Source organism: Bombina bombina, chromosome 2, assembly GCF_027579735.1.
Source record: "Bombina bombina isolate aBomBom1 chromosome 2, aBomBom1.pri, whole genome shotgun sequence".
NCBI lineage: Eukaryota > Metazoa > Chordata > Amphibia > Anura > Bombinatoridae > Bombina > Bombina bombina.
Genome location: NC_069500.1, coordinates 241,675,511 through 241,700,258, shown reverse-complemented (window position 1 = coordinate 241,700,258; position 24,748 = coordinate 241,675,511). Strand labels below are relative to the sequence as shown.

The 24,748-nt window shown below is 37.2% G+C and overlaps 1 protein-coding gene across 1 annotated transcript in view; it reads left to right on the top strand.

Moving 5' to 3' along the window:
- The window catches only part of GLRX (glutaredoxin), a 46,877-nt gene extending 22,980 nt beyond the window's left edge, over positions 1-23,897 (top strand). Inside the window, exon 3 of the mRNA XM_053701503.1 lies at positions 23,780-23,897. The gene's annotated coding sequence lies outside the window, so the exon portion shown is untranslated. The remainder of the gene's footprint in view (positions 1-23,779) is intronic.
- The last annotated feature ends 851 nt before the right edge of the window (positions 23,898-24,748 follow it).

Sequence of the window (24,748 nt, the reverse complement as noted above, 5' to 3'; positions counted from 1 at the left end):
TGGTGGCACTGGGCAAGTGGGCACAGTATACGCTGTGAGCCTGGCACACACGCTGGCAGGCAAGCAACTGCAATTAGATTACACTAGCAGACTGATGTTTCACAGTCAAAGTGTTTTTTTTTTATAATTTACACTACTGTTACACCAGATATGAGTGGTGGCACTGGGCAAGTGGGACACAGTATACGCTGTGAGCTTGGCGCACACGCTGTCAGGCAGGCAACTGCAATTAGATTACACTAGCAGACTGATGTTTCACAGTCAAAGTGTTTTTTTTTTATAATTTACACTACTGTTACACCAGATATGAGTGGTGGCACTGGGCAAGTGGCTTGGCAGGCAGGCAACTGCAATTAGATTACACAGGGAAAAAAAAAACCAGACTGATGTTCTAGCCCTAAAAAGGGCTTTTTGGGGTGCTGTCCTTACAGCAGCAGAGATCAGATGAGTCCTTCAGGACTGTAGTGGACAATGAATACACTAGCCTAGCTATCAATTTCCCTATTAAATCAGCAGCAGCTACACTGTCCCTCCTCTCACTAAGAATGCAGCTTCCAAATGAATCTAAAATGGATGCTGTCCAGGAGGTAGGAGGGTCTGGGAGGGAGTGTCTGCTGCTGATTGGCTGGAATGTGTCTTCTGACTGTGAGGTAGAGGGTCAAAGTATTACTCAATGATGACGAATAGGGGGCAGATCGAACATCACATATGTTCGCCCGCCGCGGCGAACATGCTATGTTCGCCGGCGAACTATTCGCGACATCACTAGTTGGTACCTGTCTGACAGTTACTGTGATCGTTATCAGACAATTCATTGTCTGAATGACACGTCCCCCCCCCCCCCCACTCTGAACCTCCCAAGTTGGAGTCTGAATTTTCAGTATTAGGATTTCCTCCTTTTCCTGGATGTCTTCTCCTATTTCTATCTCACGATCTATTTCAAGAGAATCTTTGATATATATATATATATATATATATATATATATATATATATATATATATATATATATATATATATATATATATATATATATATACTGTATTCTGGGAATATTCTTGTTGGTCTTATGAATTTTTCATGTTTGGTCTCGATTCGTTCTTTCTTTTTATGCATATAGAAATACTGTTCAGATTTTGAATTTGAGAATAGCTATATATCATTGGATACAGGTATAGGGTTCAATTTTGTGTATTCCATATATTGATTTAGCTTTTAGGGGGCTTTCTACATTAAGGCATCCCATAGCAATTAACCAACAGGGTCCTGAATTGCAGTTGGTACAATAAATTTCAAATATTATTCATGTTTCCTCTAAGCATGGGAACAGAAGATTAGTAAAACAGTAATGCATTTAGGAACAATAGTATCAATTACTTAGGTTTTTGACATTGCATATAGGTGATATATTAACTCCTAAGCCAGCACATGTATATAAATGGCTGTGAGGGAATACACTTTATAAATGTGAATTTTATTAACCCCCTAGCCAGTGTATATTTTAAATCTATTTGAAAGCACACACCATAGACTGAGGAGATAGTGAATTTCAGATTAAGATATAAGTATTCTAACAGGTTAACCTCTATATATTTTAAGTCTGTTCTAAGGTGTTTTTTATTAGTTCACGTATTCTAAGGTAACACAAAGTAATTATAAATTAGGGTTTCAAAACCACAGTTGGCTCCTATATAATACATTCTATTCACGTACTCTAAGGAAACCCAAAGTAATTACAAATTAGGGTTTCAAAACCACAGTTGGGCCCCTATATAATATATTCTATTACAGCATTAATTTATATTTTCTATGAGCATAGGTATAAAAGCCCAATAACTACTTATTTTACTTAATTGTAGGATCATAAGAACATTTGGGCTTTGAAGATGGAAGCCTCCAATAGAGAAGGAGGGTCAAGTAATTGCTACTATTCACAAATTTCAATGGCTGAACTGGAACAATTAGAGAATGATTTTGAACAGATCTTTAATGACACTATAGTCACAAGTTCTCTGAGTGGACGTTTTCAGACATTGGAAATATTGATAAAAAAGGAAACTAAACTAAAATGGGATAAATGGACCGTTGAAAGATATATTCGCTTAAGAATTGCCCCTGGGGTCTTAGGATGAGGAAATTTCCAACATTTGCAATAGAAGATAAGACATTCATAGACAATTGTAATAATAATTTGTCTGAATGTTCATTTAAACTTATGCAAATGATCATAGAATATAAGGATTCCTAACTTTTGGGAGTAAGAGAAGAGATAGAAAAATTACAGACTGATTTAGACACACACGTCACAGAGGCAAAATACAAAGAATATGACGTTATATTGAAGGAAACCATAGCGGCATTAAAAAAAGAACTCATTGAGACCAAACATGAAAAATTCATGAGACCAACAAGACTATTCCCAGAATAGGATCTATCTATCTCAAAGATTCCCTTAAAATAGATCACAAGATAGAAATAGGAGAAGACACCCAGGAAAGGGAGGAAATCATAATACTGAAAATTCAGACTCTAACTTGGGAGGTTCAGAGTCGGAGGGAACGAGACATGCAGACAATGAATTGTCTGATAACGATCACGGTAACTGTCAGACAGGTACCAACCCCAAATCGATACTTAAGTCATAAGGAATGAAGAACGGTGAAGTTTGTAGGCAATTTAGCAGATAAAGCATTACAATCAGGTAATGATAGACTACCTCCCAACACAGTGCCTGTAGAGAGTTACATAACCTGAATAGAGAAGTAAGTGATCTTGAACAGGTTTTTTACATCGCCCCTTTGAATCCCTCCATAAGAGGAGGGGAGGGAAGAGGAGCAAGAGGAGGAAGAACGAACTATTCACAGTATTACCTGAGACAGAACAAGTAGCTAGTCCAATAACAAATACAGCTATTGTTAACAACAATGTGATTAACCTTAGAGTATCCCTTAAATAACAGTGAACTTAAAGTATTGAGTTATGAACTAGGTTTTGTACCTACAAGTAAATATAATTTATTTCAGACCATGGTAGATGTCAATAGGCTGATCCGCAATATGATACTTAAGAAACATTTCAGAGATCAACCTGACAATTTGGGAAGCAGGGACACCACACAAATAAATAAATATATATATATATATATATATATATATATATATATATATATATATATATATATATATATATATATATATATATATATATATATATATATATATATATATATATATATATATATATATATATATATATATATATATATATATATATCTCCTACTAATGACAATGTTCATCTGGACTTTTCTGAATTCCAGGCCATTGAAAGTTTGACAAGTCTTGTGGGAGAGGGAGATACACAAGAAATAGGGATCAACTCACATGGGGCTTTAGACCCAAGTCAGTGTTCTACCCAATTCAATCGAGAGGAGATATTCTCTTAAGCTTCCAAAGAAGAATAGAAGCTGATTTAATAGATTTAGCCAAGGAACCTGCCACTTACCATTCCAATCTCTCTAAAGAAGATAGAAAGGCTATTGACTCCCTAAAAAAGAATGACCAGCTAGTAATTAAGATGGCAGACAAGGGTGGGAGTAAGAAGGCATATAAGGATGAGATCTTAAGGCAACTGAGCTGCCGTGACGATTATAGGTCACTCCCTGGTGACCCTACATCAGTTTTCTTAAGAGAGATTAAGTCATTATTGGATGATGGCCTAGAAAAGGGGCATATTGATCAGGATACTTGCGACTATCTTACTCTACAGGAACCTATTATACCCATTTTTCATATCCTCTCAAAGGTCCACAAATCCCTAGTGGAAGTTAAAGGGTGCCCTATCGTCTTGGGTATAGGTTTATTATGTGAGCCACTCTCAGAATGGTTGGATAGCTTGCTTCAACCATTGGTATCCAAACTCAATAGTTATTTGAGGGATACTAAACACCTCTTGCAGTTTCTAGAAAACAGCAACTGGGAACCACACTATAGTTGGCTAACGGTGGATGTGGTGTCCCTTTACTCTTCGATACCCCCATGAAATGGGCTTAAGAGCGATTTAGGTTTTTCTTAGAGAGGGACACTGTTTATACATCCAACTTTATTAACTACATAATAGAAGTGACCAGCTTTCTTCTCAAACATAACTATTTTAGGTTTGATGGGAACTTTTTTTTTCCTCCAGACAAGGGGCACCGCGATGGGGGCAAAATTTGCCCCGCATTTGCCAATCTCACAATGGGATGGTGGGAACTCTGCACAATATATGGAGGAGACAACAATTTTGCCAATAAATTCAGATCATACTATAGGTATATAGATGATTTGATTTTCATATGGATGGGGAATGTGAGTGAGGCAGTTGACTTTGTCAACTACCTCAATCAGAATATATGGGGTCTGAAATTTACTTTTGAGTCCAACAAATCCTCAATCTGCTATTTGGACTTAAAATTAACATCTAATATGGTAACCAAAAGGGTAGAAACAACAAACTATAGGAAACCAATTTCAGGAAATACCCTTTTGCATGGAAAAAGCAGCCATCCGGTCAGTGTACAAAAGTCCATAACAAAGGGACAATTTGTCAGAATAAAAAGGAACTACTCCAGTGACCAAGACTACAAAAAAAACACAGCGAGGATCTCAAAAAGCGACTGCATGACAGAGGGTATAATAAAAGAAAATGACAGAGAAATTGAAGAAACGGGTGGACATGACTGACAGAAATATTTTGTTAAGAGATACATCAAAGACCGCTACAATCATGATGTAAGGCAAGTGACATTTGTCACCCAATATTCTTCAAATTACAGAGACATATGTAAGATAATCAAAACATTTACCCATGTTAGCAGCAGACAAAGGACTAACTGAAGTTGTCCAAAAAGGGTGTAGATTTTCCTACAGAAAAGGAGTTACCTTAGGTAATATTTTATCACCCAGTAACCTACCACAAAATAATGAAACCAGTTCATGGTTGAAATCAAAAGGGATGTATAGGTATGGCAATAGCCAGTGTATCCCCTGTAGTTTCATTCAAAGAGGAGAAAACTTCAGATCAAATGTGACATCTAAAGAGTATCAGATCAAAAGTTGTGTGAATTGTACGTCTAAATTTGTAGTCTACATGGCCTGGTGCACCTGCTCAAATAAACAGTACATTGGATGTACATCCAGGGAGAGAATTCACCAGCACCTCTCAGATATCAAGATATGATGCAAGATCAGAACTAGCTAAACACTTCATACAAGAACATGCTAGTTCCAATTTGACATTTTAAGTGGAGAATCATAGAAAAACTAAAAAACGAAACAAAAGAGGAGGGGACTTGAACAAACTATTGTTCAAGAGAGAGGCCTTTTGGATTTTCTCCCTGGCCACCAGGATTCCCAATGGTTATAATTCCATTTATGATATAATCAATTTCTGGGAATAGGTGAACAACATGTGTTGAAATTATAATGATGAACCATAAGATATTCATATCAGGGTCTCCCTTAAATTCAAAATCACATTAGAGGTTAAGTTCTATATACAGGAATCTGTGATGGTATAAAACAAACACACAGAAGGGCGCCTCCTAGTGTAATAAAGTACAGATGGTGTACAAATATGTGATAACAGATGTTCAGGTACTCACAAGTGTGGCAGCACTCACTCGTGCTTAGTAGTGCATACTGGAATCTCACAGTGTCCCAGCTCACTGTTCTTTTCCCACATGTCTCAGTCTAGGCTGTAGTCTCCAACCGCAAACAAACATGGACAGGCTCTCAATCAAGTGATAAGTTTTAAAATCCCTTTTATTAAAACAATGGTTTTTAAAAGCACAGTGTATACATATATCACTGTGTATTAAAATGCAACTAGTTTCTCAGCTAGCTTGCTGTTTCCTCAGACGTTGATGATGAACCATAAGATATACATATCATATTAGAGGTTAAGTTCTATATACAGGTTCCCATTTAGATAGGAAGAGTTGCTCTCTCAGTATGTAATGGTTAAAAGCCTGTAAGAGTTGAGTAACCCATAGAGTTGTAACTATACAATTCAGACAAATCTTAGAAAAGACTCTTTACCATTTTTTCATTATGTCAATAGTAAGAAAGATAAGCACAGAGGGTAAATCCTAATATTGAATAAGTACGACAAAAGGATTACTAAGAATAGTAATTTATCTGTGTTTTAGTTCACACCTATGGTAATTACTAGCACTCCATCACACTGGCATTACACTATATAAGTCAAGCTAATACTCTGAGAATAAATGTAAGTGGTGACAACATGGTGTAAGTGGTGACAACATAAGCACCTCAGAATAATTGCATATGAACTGCATTATAATATATTAGTACCTTTTTATAACATTAGTGCTTGAGCAACTTAAGAGAACTCCGACATAGTATTGTTAAAGTGTTGGTATTTGTATATTATGGAGCATAATTATAGAGCAAAATATCTATTTACATACCACTATTAGCTTCCATGGCAGTGATTAGCACTTTTTTTTTTTGTGGGAGTTTTGTAACCATTAGCTGCAGCGTTTAACAATATATATATATATATATATATATATATATATATATATATATATATATATATATATATATATATATATTTGTATTCCATCTTTCAATATGTCTAAGAATTCTTGCTGGTGTATATACTGTATATAGTATGTGTAAATGGTTTTTGATAAATTATCACATATAGCAGTGAATGTTGCTTTCTTACGGAAGAAATAATCAGTGTTTAAAGTGAATACAGAGATGATCCTAGTTACCCTGTTATGTAGAGTAGATGAAGGGTTAAATCCATTAATGGGAGTTATTTCCTATGACTGTGAAGTGATTTACATTGAACCAATGAGTAACAAGCTAAGGGTATATATTTTAATTGCACATATGGGTTTAACTATGTCTATGATTAAGGCTACGGCTGAAACATGTCAGACAAAAGTACTACCTAAAGCTGTTTGATATATTTGTTAATTGTTCTCCTTTTAATGGATGTTAAATAAATTTGGACTTTTATAGAAGAAAGTGTTTGCCGGCTTTTTTTCAAACGTATCACTTAAAGAACTTTCCCTATAAAGCTGAGCACCTTTGGGTCTGCATAGAATCCTATTACAGCACAGTCCTACTTGATCATTGGAGGGGGAACTGGTCATAAGGTAAAGAAAGGGGCAGGATCTTGTTTCTCAAGACGCTGAACGCTTCATACGGCGTGGGAACCCAGGAGGCTTGGAAGGCAAGTGTTCTCCCCAGAAAGGCTAAGGAGGTAACCTTCCGGTTCGTGAAGCACTCCGTCTCTCATAGAGCTGCGGAAGCGGCCGTTGGAACAACGTGTGGTTAAATGCTCAGAGCGTCTGGATGTAAGGTTGTTTTTTACCCTTATCCTGTGGGAGTATTACAGCCATCCTTTGTGATTCCTTTTATATCATTCTTGGCCCCTTTCTTCCATTACTATAACTTTTTGACAGCTTGCAGCATTGAGCACAGGCTCACTGGGGAATTTGACACTTGCTTTATATATCTATATAAATCTTCAAAGCAATTTAATTTGTAAAAAGCTAGGGAATTCAAGAATATCCAACTTACTATATATTGAAACTAATATATAAAGTGTTTTTAATCACTTATGTACATCTTTGGACTGAACAGAAAATGTTAATGAACTTAAAGGGACATGAAACACGACATTTTTCTTTCATGATTCAGATAAAGCAAGCAATTTTAAACGACTTTTATATAATTTACTCAAATTTAATAATAGAACTAAATTGGAAACTTTTTAAAAATGTAATGCTCTGTCTGAATCGCAAAATAAAACAAGTAATTTGTAAAAATTAAAGGTATAGTAAAGTCAAAATTAAACTTTCATGATTTAGATAGGGCATTGAATTTTAAACAACTTTCCAATTTCCCTTTTTTTTTTTTTTTTTTTTTTTTTTTTTTTATTGAGGCAAAAAAAAAGAAATACAGATATTCAATACAATATGTAGCTTAGCAAGTATCACAATGGACAAATATTATGAAACAGCATAAATATTAGTAGATACCGTTTTCTGTAAGGGTCTTTATAGGAACCAATAGTACGGCGCCTTATTTTTTTTTTATTTATTTTTTTTAAACAATATAGAAATTTTGAATATATCCATAACCGGTAATAAAACAAATGTTGTCCCCAAATAGTAGATATAGGCCTCTCTCTTTTCAATTTACTTTTATCATAAAATTTGCTTTGTTCTTTTGGTATTCTTTGTTGGAGGCTAACCCTAGGTGGGCTTATAGGCTGATTTCTAAACCCTTGAAGGCTGACTCTTATCTCAGTGCATTTTATCAGTGTTTCACAGCTAGACAGTGCTAGTTCATATAGATAACATTTTGCTCACTCCTGTTGCAGCACTTACTGGCTGTGGCTGAAATGCAAGTTTGTAAAAATCACTAATATAAAAAGCCTTAGATACAAGGTAATCACAGAGGTAAAAAGTGTATTAATATAAGTGTTGGTTATAGATATGTTCGATTCGGAAAATTTGGCGATTCGGATCGAATTTCCGAATTAAAATTTTGCCGAATTTTCCGAATCGATTCGTAAATTCGGATGGCCATTGAGATTACACTAGTATTGTACAGTATGTTAGGTTAACACCTAATATACAGTATAATACTAGTCTAATCCCACCTAACACTTCCCGGAATGCCGAATTTACGAACCAAATCCAGCCGAATTTCTTTGAATCCGAATCGATTCAAAATTTGCCGAATTCGAATCGATCCGAACCAAACTTTGAAAAATTCTGAATCGATCCGAACCGAATTTTTTCGCCATGCACATGTCTAGTTGGTTATGCAATGGGGAATGTGTATTCAAGGAAATATCTATCTTTTTAAACAATACAAAAAAATTCAAATAGACTCACTGTCCCTTTTTTAATATATTTTTTGGGACAGAAAAAATATGAAAATGAGAATGCTAAGGTGAATATTGTTAATTTGATTGTTTAGAAGAATAACCATGGCAACTAATTGCTTCTTTTAGGGCTAGATTCTCAAGCTCACCAGTTTGGAGTGAAAGAGTTACACAGTTAATATGTAGCCCTATTCCCATAAAATCAAATTCAGTAAAGTTTAGCATGCACTTGCTTCTAGTTTCTACATAACCTTTCTTGTCTGCGTAATAAGTGTTTTGTTCATTTTAGAAACCACCAGCATACCATGGGCAAGGTAAATCAGTGAGACTTGCAGGGGTAAAATGCTTAGTGAAAGAACTTCAGTCACACCCAAGGAATGTCAATCATGCAGAGACTGTGAAACTGATTTTACATAGAAAAACTACAAAACACAACCAGCCTATTCTATGTAGTTTGTAATTTAAAAATACATAAATTATATTGGTGTGACTTAATTTGAGTCATCATAAACATGATACAAGCCACTGTCCACCCCTTGAGCAAGTCTGAAAACCCCCTTAAAAAATAAAATACAAAGTAAACCTTTATTAAATCGTAAAGTACAAAGTGAATTTTCTGAGAGCTCTCAGTATAACATTTGCCTTTCTAGTATCCTGTGATGGGCATTGTAGTAATTGCAGATAGTTTTAGATATACTTGCATAAGTTGTGAGCTTTTGAGAATCTCTCTCAGTAACGTTTATTTCCAATATTTTCAGTGATATAGATTTGTGGATATTCTTTCACAATGCTCATTTTGTAGGGATATATTTAGAGTTGCATTATTTTTTCCAGCAAATGCCACAGGACTTCCCAAAATGTTTAATGTAGAAATTGCTTAATGTTGCTTGATGTGCCTAATCATCAATCAGTTGCCACAAAACTTTGCACAGGATAAGTTTATCTCTGTATTACAAATCCAAGCAGACATCCTTTATGAAATAAAACCTAGTTTTTAAGTGACAAGTTAAAAACAAAACAGTGCAAATGCTGCAGTCGCTATAGGTCAAACAGACAAGAGTCCTACGTTTTGTGCCATATGCTTGGTATTTTGTCAGGGCTCTCAGTTTATCACTGCCCAAGTCTTGACATTGAAAATAGTACAATCTACATAGTGAGTAAAAGCGAACAGTCAGACATCAATAATAGGTTAACGAGAGGGTTAATGTTTGTATGAGGGTGGTAACTAAAGGTTACCAAAATGGAAGTAGAACACTCTTGGGGTTTTTTGTTCAGTTCTAAATGTCAGGGCTGTAAATATATATATATATATATATATATATATATATATATATATATATATATATATATATATATATATATATATATATATATATATATATATATATATATATATATATATATATATATATATATATATATATATATATATATATATATATATATATATATATATATATATATATATATATATATATAATGTCTATATATACTCGGTCCCTGTAGTCCGGGAGCACCCACAAACAAATTAGGTTTCTCAACCTAGATGTAATGGTAGGCCTGTAGGATGTTTTTAACATCGCAGGTCTATAGTTCCTTTAGGTATAGTTTAGTCGTAGCATTTTTCCTATTTTAGCAGAATTGCTCGCTAAGTGCCTTACAAATTGGTACATTTAGGATTGGGTTACAAGCGGCAGTCTACGAGTATTTACTATATACACGCCATATTAGAATTGTTCCCATTACTACTTAACTTCTATTTTTATCACTCTTTCCATCATTTAGGAACCTATGTATCAGTAGAGATCCTTTTATACAGGACAGTTAGTGCTTATTCCATCACTACCTAGGTTGGCAGAAACATCACAACTAAGTATATCTCATAATTTTTTCAACCAAAATATTAATTATAATTATTACTTGACCTGCTCTGTCTCTCTTTATAAAAATTGAAGCAGACAATAAGTACATACAGGCAGAAACAAAGTTCTTATTTTTCAGCTCTTGAATAGTGCCCAATAGTGGCAAATAGTGGAAAAGATATGTTTTTCTAAATAATATGTTGTCTCCCATTTCTCCCTAGTTTGTGCTTATAACATGTTGTTTCTTATTTTACTTTTTTCAATCTGCCTTATTGTGTTTTTTCAGCAAGCATTATTATTTAAGTCTCTTACTACTTTTTGTTTTGTTGAATAATTATATTTGGTATTCAGTCCTTAGGAATATTTGATCACTTTTATCACTTTTTATACCTTACTATTAGAAATACCCAGTTATGCCAATTTTTAAATATTATTTAATGCCACTCACATCATCACTTAAGAACACTTATTTTTATGAAAGCTTTATACACATTTTTAACCTTGTTACTTTCACTTAATGTTTTCACATGAGACAAATTAGGTTTTGTTCACACACTATTGGCTAACATAAGTATTTAACCTGACCACAGGTGAACACCTGTAGATCTCTGATGAAGCGCATGTGAGCATACGGGAAACGCGTCAGATCTAACCCTGCACACTGTGACTGTGTCTCTCACTTGTCTGCTCAATAAATTACCCACTTTTGAAAAGAGTTTTGCAGTTCCTCGCTTTTCTTATTTCTAATATATATATATATATATATATATATATATATATATATATATATATATATATATATATATATATATATATATATATATATATATATATATATATATATATATATATATATATATATATATATAAATAAAATAACCTATATAGAATGTCTATGTATACTAGGTCCCTGTAGTCCGGGAGCACCCACAAATTAGGTTTCTCAACCTAGATGTAATGGTATCAGTAAGGATATGAGTCTGGGGTGTATATATAATATTTCTGTGCTGGGATACTACAGAAATTTGCTGTCCCGCACCAACCTAATCACATGTTGGGGGTCACATACAGATTATACATGTAAAACAGACATTAAGGACCCTAATACGAACAGATACTAAGGCTTAGAGGTATCTCTATAGTTGGGACATATATATTTAAACTGGGCGACTGCTTTCATTTATCTAGATAGCAATAAAGGAGTGCCTGCAAGTGTTAATATAATAGTGAGGATATAGAAAACTCCGAATTAGACCTAGAACTGGAATTACAAGTATAAGGAGTAGAAAAGCCAAAACTAGAGAGTGAGTGATCAATACAGCCTTTGAGAGAGAGACCAAACATTGTCATTAGGTTGATGTAGCCCTCAATGAGTGTTAGAGATTATGGCTGGGGGTCTAGGGTAGACAAGACAAGTTAAATCGTTAGTTCAGGGAAAGGGACAATGAACTTGTTAAGTGGAGTGACGCTTCCACTGATAATCAAAACCAGAAAATGCATTCCCCACTATCTCGGCCGCTGACAGTGGGGACCTCATTGTAAACTATCTCAGTGAGGAGGCAAGTAGTGATATAAGTTACCCTCTCAACACTGTCCATAACTAATCTAAGCAAGAATCCTTACCCATATATAAGCTATGTGGTAATAGGCTGCTAGTGGTAAAATATATGTAGGGAGGAGCATTTATTATAGAAAAAAAAAAAACTTGCACAACTAAGTAGGGCACTGATCTTTACTTCTAAACATGAAGTGGGAGTTCGAAACAGAACCAGAGAGGTATGTAACATTATTGTGAGAGTGTCCCCCGCCTAATATAAAAGGAGAACTGGAAGCATAAATAAGCTGTAGTAGGGAATATTAGTAATGCCCTGTAATTGCTTAAAGTGAGGAGAACTCAACTGAATGGTCATAGTGTAGAGACTACTCCTGTAGAAAGAGCTTATTAAAGGTGAGGCAGTGATGACAACACACCGCGAAGGTGAGCTGGAGAAGCAATTAATCAGCCAATAAAATTCAGGGTGCCTATAAGCAATATTTAGCTGGGGTACTGGGGCATAGCCGTTAGGGGGAGAAATATAATTTAGGGTACATATTAGGTGAAATGCATACCTCCACAATAGCACACTTTATGGTTAATTGAGCCCTATATCCATAATTTTAGGTAGAAATGACTAACTGTGACAATCAATATGACTATAACAAAGACATATTAAATTAGGTTGCGTATAGGTAGCTGTAAAATTTCGCTCCTGAAAACACTGTAAGGTGCTATTGGCAAACATGTGGAACATCTATAAACATATTATATACTAACAGTAGAAACCATCATAACAAAATCAATAATGGAACTAAATTGACACAGGGTCCAGTAAAGCAGACACTTGTATAATCTCTAAGTTTTCCAGAGTAACAGAACCCAGTCACATAAAGAGCAGGATACAGCAGTGTTGCTTTTCCCAACCGCTCAGGATTACTCAGTTAACCAACTCCTGCTTTCTGAGGCTCTGTGGCGTGTACCCTTGCATCAATTTACGTAGGGGGCCATGTGAGGGAATATAATACACTAGGACTGCGGTATGGGAAAATGTTTCTATGCATCTCAGGCATCTGCCGTTTTCATCATCCTCACTCTGTGTCCAAATTCGGATATGCCGGACCTCCGTGTCTCCTTTTCCTAAAGAGCTCTGGTTCTCTGGATAGGTGCTTGAGGTCTGCCTTGAGGAGGACATGAGCCTCCCTGAGCCCCAGCCATCGTCTAGCAGACAGTCGTGTTCTGTCTGGTTCCTCATTGTGGGAGGGCTCCATTCTCAGTAAGTTGAGGCTTGTATTTCTGGATATGCTTCGAAGTACCCCCATTAGTAGGTTTAACGCCAGTATTACTTGGCCATTCGATTTTGGGAGGGCCGGTCACTGTCGTAACCTCTTTTCTATCTGCCGATAGGGTTGATGCAGTAAATGCACCCAAAAGCTGTAACTTTTGTTGCATGGCAGAAATCTTGCCTTGGTATTAGAGCCGATGGGCTGCTGGCTTTGGGCTCCTCTAGGGTGTTGTTATCTCGCCTGTGCTTCTGACTTACTTTGTGTGGTGTCGGTAGGCTCTCCCTAGGGTGTGACACCCTCACCGCCAGTTCGAATAAAGTGCAGAGTTCTCGCTCTAGGGAGGTAAAGTGGTCATCTAGTAACTGCACCGCCTTTTGTCTCCCATCTGTCTAAGTACTCCATGTTTAAGACAGATTAGCCGCAGAGTGATATGTATGGAATGTAATAGTCCACCCACAATCACGCCACCCATATATCCAAATAAATCTTGATGTCTGTTTGTGGCTTTTTTCCCATTTTTACTTCGTTCTCTTCCCCTCCAGGTAGGGCTTGGGTACAGTAGCTGGTGAAAGTGAGGGAGGAGATTCGCAGCCCTGTTCTCTCAGCTGGTAAGTTAATTTTTTTCGTGCCCCTCTTGAGAATAGCTTTTAAGGGGGAGAGTCTGTTTGTGTGGCATAAATGATCAGTCAGTGTGTACTTGCCTGTGACTCATATAGACGTTCCTTCTCAGCCAGGTAGCGTGGTAGAATGAGGACGGTGTAATGGTTCCCAAGATCAGGGCCGCATCATGTAGAAGTGCTGCATCGTAGCTCCCGCTCAGCACAGCCTTGCAATCTTGGTGTCTCAGGGATCATAAGCTTATATTCTGTTCTGGCAGTGTACAGGATAGAGAGACCGTCTGCAAAACAAACCAGTGACACTTCTGGAACTCTTCTCTGCGTCTGCTGCAGCTGTAAGACGCCCCGCCCCAATCGGGAAGAGCGATTTTAATGTTTCCAGATTTATCAATTTACAGTGGGCTTGGGACAGTGTGAGGCCTGCTAGCTTTTTTTAGATGGGCTTGCTTTCTGATAAAATGTCACCTTTTTTTATTTGATCGCATTTGGCAGTGAAATGGTGGCATGAAATATACCAAAATGGGCCTAGATCAATATTTTGGGTTGTCCAATTCTTATATATATAATGTGTCTCTGTTGCCACCAAATTTACCACAGTACACACAAATAGGGTTGCCACCTCAGCCTCTACACAGAAAGAAACCTGAAGAAACAATTTCCCATACATTTAATCCTCTGAAATAAGTTTAACAAGTCATTTGTAACGGATTAAGGGTAAAAAAAGTTTTATAGTACAATTTCCCTTTAACGTAAAAAAGGTCCTTAATGTGCCACAAATGTCTAAGCATCAATCAACCTTAACTTGATATTGATTAAAGTGAAGGTAAATTGCACTTTCATTCATGAAAGTTTACATTGCAGCGGTTTTGTTAAAATACTTAACTTTTTTTTTCTTCTTCCAAGCAGGACCAGCGATCCCCCGCCCACTTTTTTCTGTTGTACTTTCAAAGCAATGACGAAACCGGCATAGCCTCAGGAAATGTTTGCTCTGGGGGGGAAGCCATGATTGGAGGAAGCCTGATTCGTCATTGCTGACGTAAGTACAGAGCAGCTGCGGGCGGGGGATTGCTGGTCCGGCTTGAAAGAAGAATAAGGTAAGTATTTTAACAAAACCGCTGCAATGTAAAATTTCATGAATGAAAGTGCCCCTGTTTTTAATAGTATTTTTAAAAACCGGGCACTCATTCATGAAAATTTACCTTCCCCTAATTTTGGGGTAGAGAGTTGTAGGCTTTCTTGCTTTGCCAGTCATTATAAAAGATGTAGTTCATATCAACTAGTGCCAGCTGTTGGCATTTACCCTGCTGTTGAGGACTTTCTCATCCCTAACAATCAAGCATGCTGCTCAGACTTTGTGAGAACCTTCATGCTTGCTCTATTTCAGGCATCTCATTTTTATAATAAAAAAACATAGCTGCATTAATGTAAGTCTTTAGTTATTTAAACTGTGCCTACATGTAATGAAAGTGATAGTAAATACCTTGTAATATAAAATGTTGATTATTATTCATTTCGCCCCCTATAATTTTAAGTCTGAAAATGTAAAAATGTTTTCAGTTCATATCCAACCATGCAACACATATGTCCCTCCCTAGTTAGATTTGGCACAGATAGCATCGTTACATAGTAGATGAGGTTGAAAAAGACAAAACATTGAGTTCAACCTTTAATAACAAATTTAAAAAAAAAAATCAGTTTTGTGAGAAAAATTACGGTGGCAAGCTGTGTCCACTCCTGTAACACCGGTCTAGCTCCTATAAGGCAAAGGTAAGGTAGAATTTGACTATTGAAAACAAATGCAGCAAACAAGGTGATAATTAATTCAAATAATTTTCAAACTAACCCAGCATGTTAGACGTTTGCTAAACTGCAGAACAATTTTATAATTACAACTTTTCCTTTCAAGTCAGATAGGTAAATTTTAGAATAAACTAGGGCAAATATAAACTTATTAGTCCTAAAGCCCATGTACAAGGGCCAAAATCCCCATCCACTTGGATCCCCTCTCCCTCCCCCCCCCCCTTCCCCTTCCCTGCTGCTTTATCCACTTTTTTTTTCTACTGTAGTGCAGCAGTCGCGCCCCCCCCCTCTCTGCTATCTGATCCTCACTGACTGATCCTTCCTTATGTCCAGGTATGTCTGTCTCGCGCTGCAGTCTCGAACAACTGCGCATGACTGCATCAGACAAACATACCTGGCCTTATAATATAGGATGTTGTACAAACTTTCGAAATTAAGTTTTTGGAACATTTAGTGCATTTTCACATTTACCAGATTACATTAAGAGCTAGATTACAAGTGGTGCGCTAAATCATTGCGTGCCCACACATATACCAGTTTGTGGGCACGCGATAAAAAAACAACTATTACAAGTGGCTGGTTATTGCTACTGCAAGCTCATGGTAGATCTCTGGCTAATTTTCTAAAAGTGCCCCAATAACCCTCAAAATAGAGGGCATTATAGTTTCTTTAATTTAAAAAAATAACTGCACTAGGCAGTTTTGGGGCTTTATTGTTGGCGTTTGTGGGGTGTTAGAAAAAAAATGGCACTGAAAAGTGCCTTTACATTGCAGGGGAACTGCGTGTACCCAGTAAATATATGTACAGTATATGCTTATACTGTATACATATGTATTTGTGTAAATACATATATAGATACAAATTGCTGCCATCGATGCACTACTTAACCCCCCCCTGTGCTGCACAAGTTCTCATGCTATGTTTTACAGCATGAGAGCAAGGCTCCCATTTGATCCTATAGAAGCGTGCTCTCATGAGCGCATTGCTTCCCAGCAATGTGAATACAAGCTCACATTGCTTTCATCTTGTACACATTCTATCTATCTATCTATCTATCTATTGAGTTCTTGTAAAGTGTGGCTATTCACCCGTAAGGGCCTCAAGGCGCTAAGGGTTGCAGTTCAGTCAAAGAGCCAGGTCTTGAGGACCTTTCTGAACTTTGTTAGAGCGGTAGCTTGTTTGAGGTACAGCGGGAGGGTGTTCCAAGTCTTGGATGCAAGACTGTGGTTTTTCTGATGTGGGGGATGACTGCGAGGGCTTGGTCGGCCGATCGAAGTTGTCTGGTGGGGGTGTAGAAGGTAATGTGGTGGTTGATGTATTCGGGACCGATGTTTTGGAGGGCCTTGAATGTGTGGGTGAGAAGCTTGAAGGTTATTTTTTGTTGTTGATGGGGAGCCAGTGCAGGTCCCGCATCTGTTTGGTGATGTGGCATTGGCGAGGGATGTCGAGGATGAGTCTGGCCGAGGCATTCTGGATTCACTGGAGTCTCTTTTGGAGCTTGATAGTGGAGCCGGCGTAGAGTGTGTTGCTATAGTCCAGTTGGCTGTTGACGAGGGCATGGGTGACAGTCTTCCTGGTCTCAGTTGGGATCCATTTGAAGATCTTTTGCAGCAAGTGGAGCATATGGAAGCATGCAGAGGAGACATCGTTGATTTGTCGGTCCATGGAAAGCGATGAGTACAGGATGATGCCTAGATTTTGTGCAAGATCGGTGGGGGTTGGAGAGTGTCCGAGGGCTGTGGGCCACCAGGAGTTATTCCAGGCAGATGTAGTGGGACCGAGGAGGAGGACTTCGGTCTTGTCTGCGTTCAGCTTGAGGCAGTTGTCACTCATCCAGATGGCGACTGCTTTTGGCCCTTCATGGACGTTTCTCTTGGCAGTTGTGGGGTCACTGGTGAGTGAGATGATTAGCTGGGTGTCGTCGGTGTAGGAGATGGTGGCGAGAGGGGCCATGTAGATGTTGAATAGGGTGGGGCTCTGTGAAGATACACCGCAGCTGATCTCTGTGGGCTTGGAGGTGAAGGGTGGGAGTCTAACCTTCTGGGTTCTGCCGATGAGGAAGGAGGTGATTCTTTCCAGGGCTTTGTCGCATATGCCGGCATCGTGTAGGCGGGTGCGGAGGGTGAGGTGGGAGACAGTTTTGGTTTCGCCTGTGCAAAGTTGAGACGATTTGATGTTTAGGCCTTTTTTTTTTTTTTTTTTTTTTAAAGCTCATTAAATTATTAGCGTGTGCTGGTATTACTAAGTGGAGCGCAAATATTGCTTTCAAGAAATCGATATTTTGCGCTCCCCTTGTAACCTGGCCCTAAATGTTTTAATATTGGAAAAATAGATAAAGGGACATGAAACCATTTTTTTTTCATTATTCAGATAGAGAATACAATTTTAAAAGAATTTCCAATTGAGTTCTATTATCAAATTTGTTATGTTATTCTTTGTTGAAGAGATACCTAGGTAGGTAGTTGGCACATTTCTCGAGTGCTACATGACAGGAAATAGTGCTGCCATCTAGTGCTTTTGCTTATGTATAGCATTGTTACCAAACTGCTGCCATGAAGTCCTGCAGACACGTGCACTCCTGAGCTCACATCCCTGGTTTTCAACAAAGGATTAGAAGAAGAAAATTGGATAATAGACGTATATTGGAAAAATGTATATTCTATCTGAATCATGAAAGAGAAAAAAAAGAGGTTTTATGTCCCTTTTTAAATAATTTATTTGAATTGTGTTAATCCAAAACTCCAAAATAAAATTTCTAGAGCAAGCTTGGACAGTTATACATTTTGGTTTGCATTTTTAGCTACATTTATGTACATTAAGCACTCCAAAATGTGCTTAACCAGATTTATTTGCAGATTGGGACTCTAATACTTTTATTATTTAGCATTTGCCAAGTTTTGAGACAACTGATCAATGTTTATCCATTTTTTAATACATTAAGTTATTCACATTAAGCAGATTAAATTAAACATTTAGAACTGGCAACAAAAAATAAATGTGTATAATGTTTAATACCTTCTACCCAAAGGTCTGAAATTTTTGTTTTGTTTTCGCCTGTGCAAAGTTTTGAGACGATTTGGGGCCCCATTACATATGCGGCGTTGACAAATTTTTTTACGCAGTTTTAGTATCCAATATACAGCGCCGCATATAAATGCGGCACGTCTATTTCACCCGTCGCCCGCCATTTTTAATCCCATAAGCTAACATGGAAGCACGTCGCAAATCGGTATCAAATATTCAGCGCAAGGATTAACGTGGCAAAAATGGAGAAATGTTACTCCATTTTTACCTCGCCACACAAAGGCAGCCGCAGCAAGCCTTGCGCTGAGTATGGGAGCACCGTAACTCCCGAAACTGCCTGCAAAAATAAACGAACGCATGCGCAATATCTAGCTACCTGTCAATTGCAATCCCCCACCGCAATAACTAATAAAGTATATTAACCCCTATATCCGCCATCAAACCCACCCCACAACTAAAAATAAAGTATTAAACCCTAAATCCGCCAACCACAACATTGCAAACTACCTATTAAATCTATTAACCCTTAACCCACAACGCAATTAACCTATTAAATCTATTAACCCCTAAACCGCCATTAACCCACAAAGCAATAAAACTATTAAATCTGTTAACCCCTAAATCCGCCATCCCCCACAATGCAAATACCTAACACCCCCTAAATTAACCCATATTACCTAAATTACAAAATACTAAAGTTACTAACTATTAAAATAAAAAAACCTAACTACTTTAAAAATAAAAAAACGAAGTTAAAATGAATCTAAAATTACAGAAAATAATCAACAAATTATCAAGAATTAAAATAATTAAACCTAATCCCTATGCAAATCAAAAAGCAACCCCAAAATAAAAACACCCCCTAATCTAATGCTAAACTACCAATAGCCTTTACAAGGGCTTTTTGTAGGGCTTTGCCCTAAGTTAAACAGCTCATTTACATTCAAAATACACAAAGTCCCCCACCCCTAACAGTAACCCCCCCCCCCCCAAATAAAACACCTAACACTAAAAAACCTAAACTACCCATTGCCCTGAAAAGGGCATTTGTTTGGGCATTTAAAGGGAAATGAAACCCAATTTTTTTTCTTTCATGATTCAAATAGAGCATGCAATTTTAAGAAACTTTCAAATTTACTTCTATTATAAAAAAAATAAAAAAAAATTGTTCCCTTGATATCTTCATTTGAAAAGCAGGAATGTAAGCTTAGGAGCCAGCACATTTTTGGCTCAGCACCTGGGTAGCGCTTGCTGCTCTATCTGAATCATTAAAGAAAAATGTTTGGGTTTCATATCCCATTAAGCCACTCAAAAAATGTGTTTAATGGGACATTCTACACCAAAATTTTTGTTTTAAAAGATAGAAAATCCCTTTATTACCAATTCCACAGTTTTGCACAACCAACACTGTTTTTTATAATATTAATACTTTTTTTTTTTTTTTTTTACCTCTGATTAACTTGTATCTAAGGGGTCGATTTATCAATGTCTGTCCGACATGATACGCTGTAGTGTATCATGTCCGACAGACATTGCTGAATGCCGACAGCATACGCTGTCAGCATTTAACATTGCACAAGCAGTTCACCAGAACTAATTGTGCAATGCCGACCCCTGCAGATTTGCTGCCAATCGGCTGCTATTGGTGGGCGTCAATCAGCCCGATTGTATAGGATTGGGCTGATTGCAGACCGCATCTTCAGAGGCAGTGGACCAGTTATGAAGCAGCGGCTCGCACGGAAACAGGGGCATCAAACTCCATTCGGAGCTTGATAAATTAGCCCCATAGTCTCTGCAGACTGCCCCCTTATTTCAAATTTGACAGACACGAATTTTAGCCAATCAGTGCTGACTCTTAAATACCTCCACGGGCTGAGCACAATGTTACCTATATGACACACATGAACTAGCACTGTCTAGCTGTGAAAAACTGTCAAAATGCACTGAAATAAGAGGTGACCTTCAAGGGCTTAGAAATTAGCGTATGAGCCTTCCTAGGTTTTAGTTTTCAACTAAGAATATCACAGAACAAAGCAAAATTGATGCTAAGGGGCCGAAATACCATTGTGCGAGCGGACATGATCCGATATTGCGGATCATGTCTGCTGCACATTGATAAATGCTGACAACATACACTCTCCATTTATTATTGCACCAGCAGTTCTGGTGAACTGCTGGTGCAATACCGCCCCCTGCAGATTCATGGCCAATCGCCTGCTAGCTGGGGGTGTCAATAAACCTGATCGTATTCAATCGGGTTGATGTCTGGCGATGTCTGTCCGTGGGCCTCAGAGCAGGCGGAGAGGTTATGGCACAGCGGACTTTAGAAGGCTTAGTTCAATGCGTATAATTTCAGTGTGCTTCACCTAAAGGTCTCTTAATATGTATGGAATATTGTATTATAGCATATTTAGGAACAGTAGAACTGCATAATTAACAAGTGCACAATAAAAAGACAAAAGCTCTGACTTTCAAATAAGCAGTACCTTTTTTTTCCCTTACAAATGTAATTTATTTTTACCCATTTTCCAGCCGTCTGTATCATGTAACAGCCATCAGCTACTCGCAGACTAGTATACGTATACTCTGTGCTTATGCACAAGCAGAAGCTGGCGCCTCAAAGACGTGGCTATTACAAAAAACTAGAATAGGCTTGGACAGTGGTAATCTTAGCCTGTGTAATGTTTTAAGACAATTGATATTTAAACATTTTTTGGCTCATTAAAGGGACAGTCTAGTATAAATTAAACTTTCATTAGTCAGATAGGACTTTTAACATCAAATTTGCTTTTTTCTCTTGGTATTCTTAGTTTAAACTAAACCTAGGTAGGCTCATATGCTAATTTTTAAGCCTTTGAGGGCTGCCTCTTGTCACATGCTTTTTAAATTCCTTTTTAACACAGAGAGACAGAAAGTACACGTGGGCCATATAGATAACACTGTGTTCAGGCACAGGGGGTTATTTAAGATTCAGCACAAAACAATGCAAAATTTAAGACAATAGATAATAAACAGTCACAGTCATGTGATCAGGGGGCTGTCAGAAGGTTCCTAGATACAAGGTAATCACAAAGGTAAAAAGTACATTAATATAACTGTGTTGGTTATGCAAAACTAGGGAATGGGTAATAAAGGGATTATCTGTCTTTTAAAACAATAACAATTCTATGGTAGACTGTCCCTTTAAGCATTTTTTCACATTAAGCAAATTAGGTTACGCTGCAGGAAAAAAAAACCTCTCCGAGGAGGAAGAGGGGGATCATACAGTGGAGGTGGGATTAGAGGGTGGGAGAGTGATCTATGAGGGGGGTAAATGAAGTGGGGGGCAGCTACACTACAGAAAAGTGTTTTTTTAAAAAAAATATATTTATTATTAAATAAAATTGCCACATTTTGGAAAACTGGGTACTGGCAGACAGCTGCCAGTACCTAAGACGGTGGTAATTAGTTAGAGTGGGGGGGGGGGAGGGTTAGAAAGATTTTTGGGAGTGATGAGGGAGGTGGGAAGGTAAGAGGGTAATCCTACACTAAGGACAATAATAAAAAAAAAAAGTGTGAAACTGCATACTGGCAGACTGTCTGCCAGTATTTAAGATGGGGGTGACCATTGGGGGGTGGGGGAGGGAAGAGAGCTGTTTGAGAGGGATCAGGGGGTGGGAAGAGTCGGGTGGGAGGCTGATCTCTATACTAAAGCTACAATTAACCTTACAAGCTACCTAATAAACCCCTTCACTACTGGAAATAGGTGTGGTGCACAGCTACAATTAGCGCCTTCTAATTACCAAAAAGCAATGGCAAAGCCTTATATGTCTGTTATTTCTGAACAAAGGGGATCCCAGAGAAGCTTTTACAACCACTTGTGTCATGATTGCACAAGCTGTTTGTAAATAATTTCAGTGAGAAACCTAAAGTTTGTTAAAAGGTTAACAATTTTTTTTTTTTATTTAATTGCATTTGGCTGTGAAATGGTGGCATGAAATATACCAAAATAGGCTTAGATCAATACTTTGGGTTGTCTACTAAAAAATGTATATATAGTTTTGATAGATAAATTTTAAAAAAAATGTCTATTTCTGTTTAAATGGAGTGATGGTAAAAATGCTCTGGTCTTTTGGGGAAGTTTTAGTCTGAAATGCCCGGTCCTTAAGGGGTTAAACATTTTAGCAAGTCCAATTGCCACCATACTTTTAGAGGGTGCAGTGTGGGTCCGGTCACTCATGGTTGACTCTATTTCTGTTTAAATGGAGTGATGGTAAAAATGCTCTGGTCTTTTGGGGAAGTTTTAGTCTGAAATGCCCGGTCCTTAAGGGGTTAAACATTTTAGCAAGTCCAATTGCCACCATACTTTTAGAGGGTGCAGTGTGGGTCCGGTCACTCATGGGTGACTCACTCACTTTATACCCTAAGCGTAAATAGCTGGCTGTAAGACTATAATTTTCTATCACAGGTAAATACCCTTCTCTTTGTCTATTTCTGAAAATCAAGGGTTAGGCCACTGCTGTGTGGGGCCATATATATTATATAAGTACTGGCTGCTATATGAACAAAATGTCAATGCTGTGAATAAATCTGAAAAACAAAGTATTTAACAAATATTGGATATTTATTATAAACAAAACTTAAATATACCATTTGCTATAAGCTGATTATTTTATCTTGTCTGTCCCATGACTGGTTAGCAGTAAACATGTATATCTGTGTCAGCATTTTGTAAACCTATTTAATTTTTTTTTTCTTCTTTCAGGATGACTCAGCTGTGTAACATGAAAATTTCCAGTGTCGTTTCCAAGCATTTGTTAAGACTGATAATGATTTCCTGCTGCCTGCAATGAATATTTACAATAAATTGATTCATAATCCTATCATAATTTTCTGTTTATTTTGAAATTATGGGAAATAGTGTCTCACCTTTACATGGCAAATGTACTTAAAGGGAGAGTACACCATAAAATTGTTTTTCCATTTAATGTATTTATTTTTGACTGAGAATCTAAAAAAAAAAAGTTTACGACACACACACACACACACATATATATATATATATATATATATATATATATATATATATATATATATATATATATATATATACATACATACATACATACATACATACATACATACATACATACATACATACATACATACATACATACACACTTGTATGCAAAGTTTAGGCACCCCTTGAGGAATGATTTCAATAATTTTTACTTCAACTCATAGGTCTAATCCAGAAAGTTTATTTGAAATGTTGTGGCAGACTGTGTGTCCAAATTGTTTTTGATGTTATTCTTGTGCTCTCTGAAGTTTGTGTGCACCCTATATGAATCAAATTGCATTCACAACTTAGTAGGTAGTCTACATAGGTGGAGGTGCATGTGAATCTGTTTTTAAATGGTATGTTCGTTAACACCACTGGTATCCTTAAATGAGTCACCTTGACAAATATGAGAACACATCCCACAATGTGGTGTCCCACATTTCCAAGTGCCTTTAGAAATGGTCAGCCAATTAGTAGAAATATTATTAGATATTATGGGTTGTTTAGTAACAGGTGTAAGTTTAGTAGCGGCCAAGATGTTTTTCAGATCCTTATTCTTTTTATAAGTAACTATAGGCCTGTCGGGTAAGGACTTCCCAAGTCTGGGGTCTGCTTTGAGAATGCCCCAGTGTGAATTTAAAATGTGCTCAGTATGTTTACTGCCTTGACTAT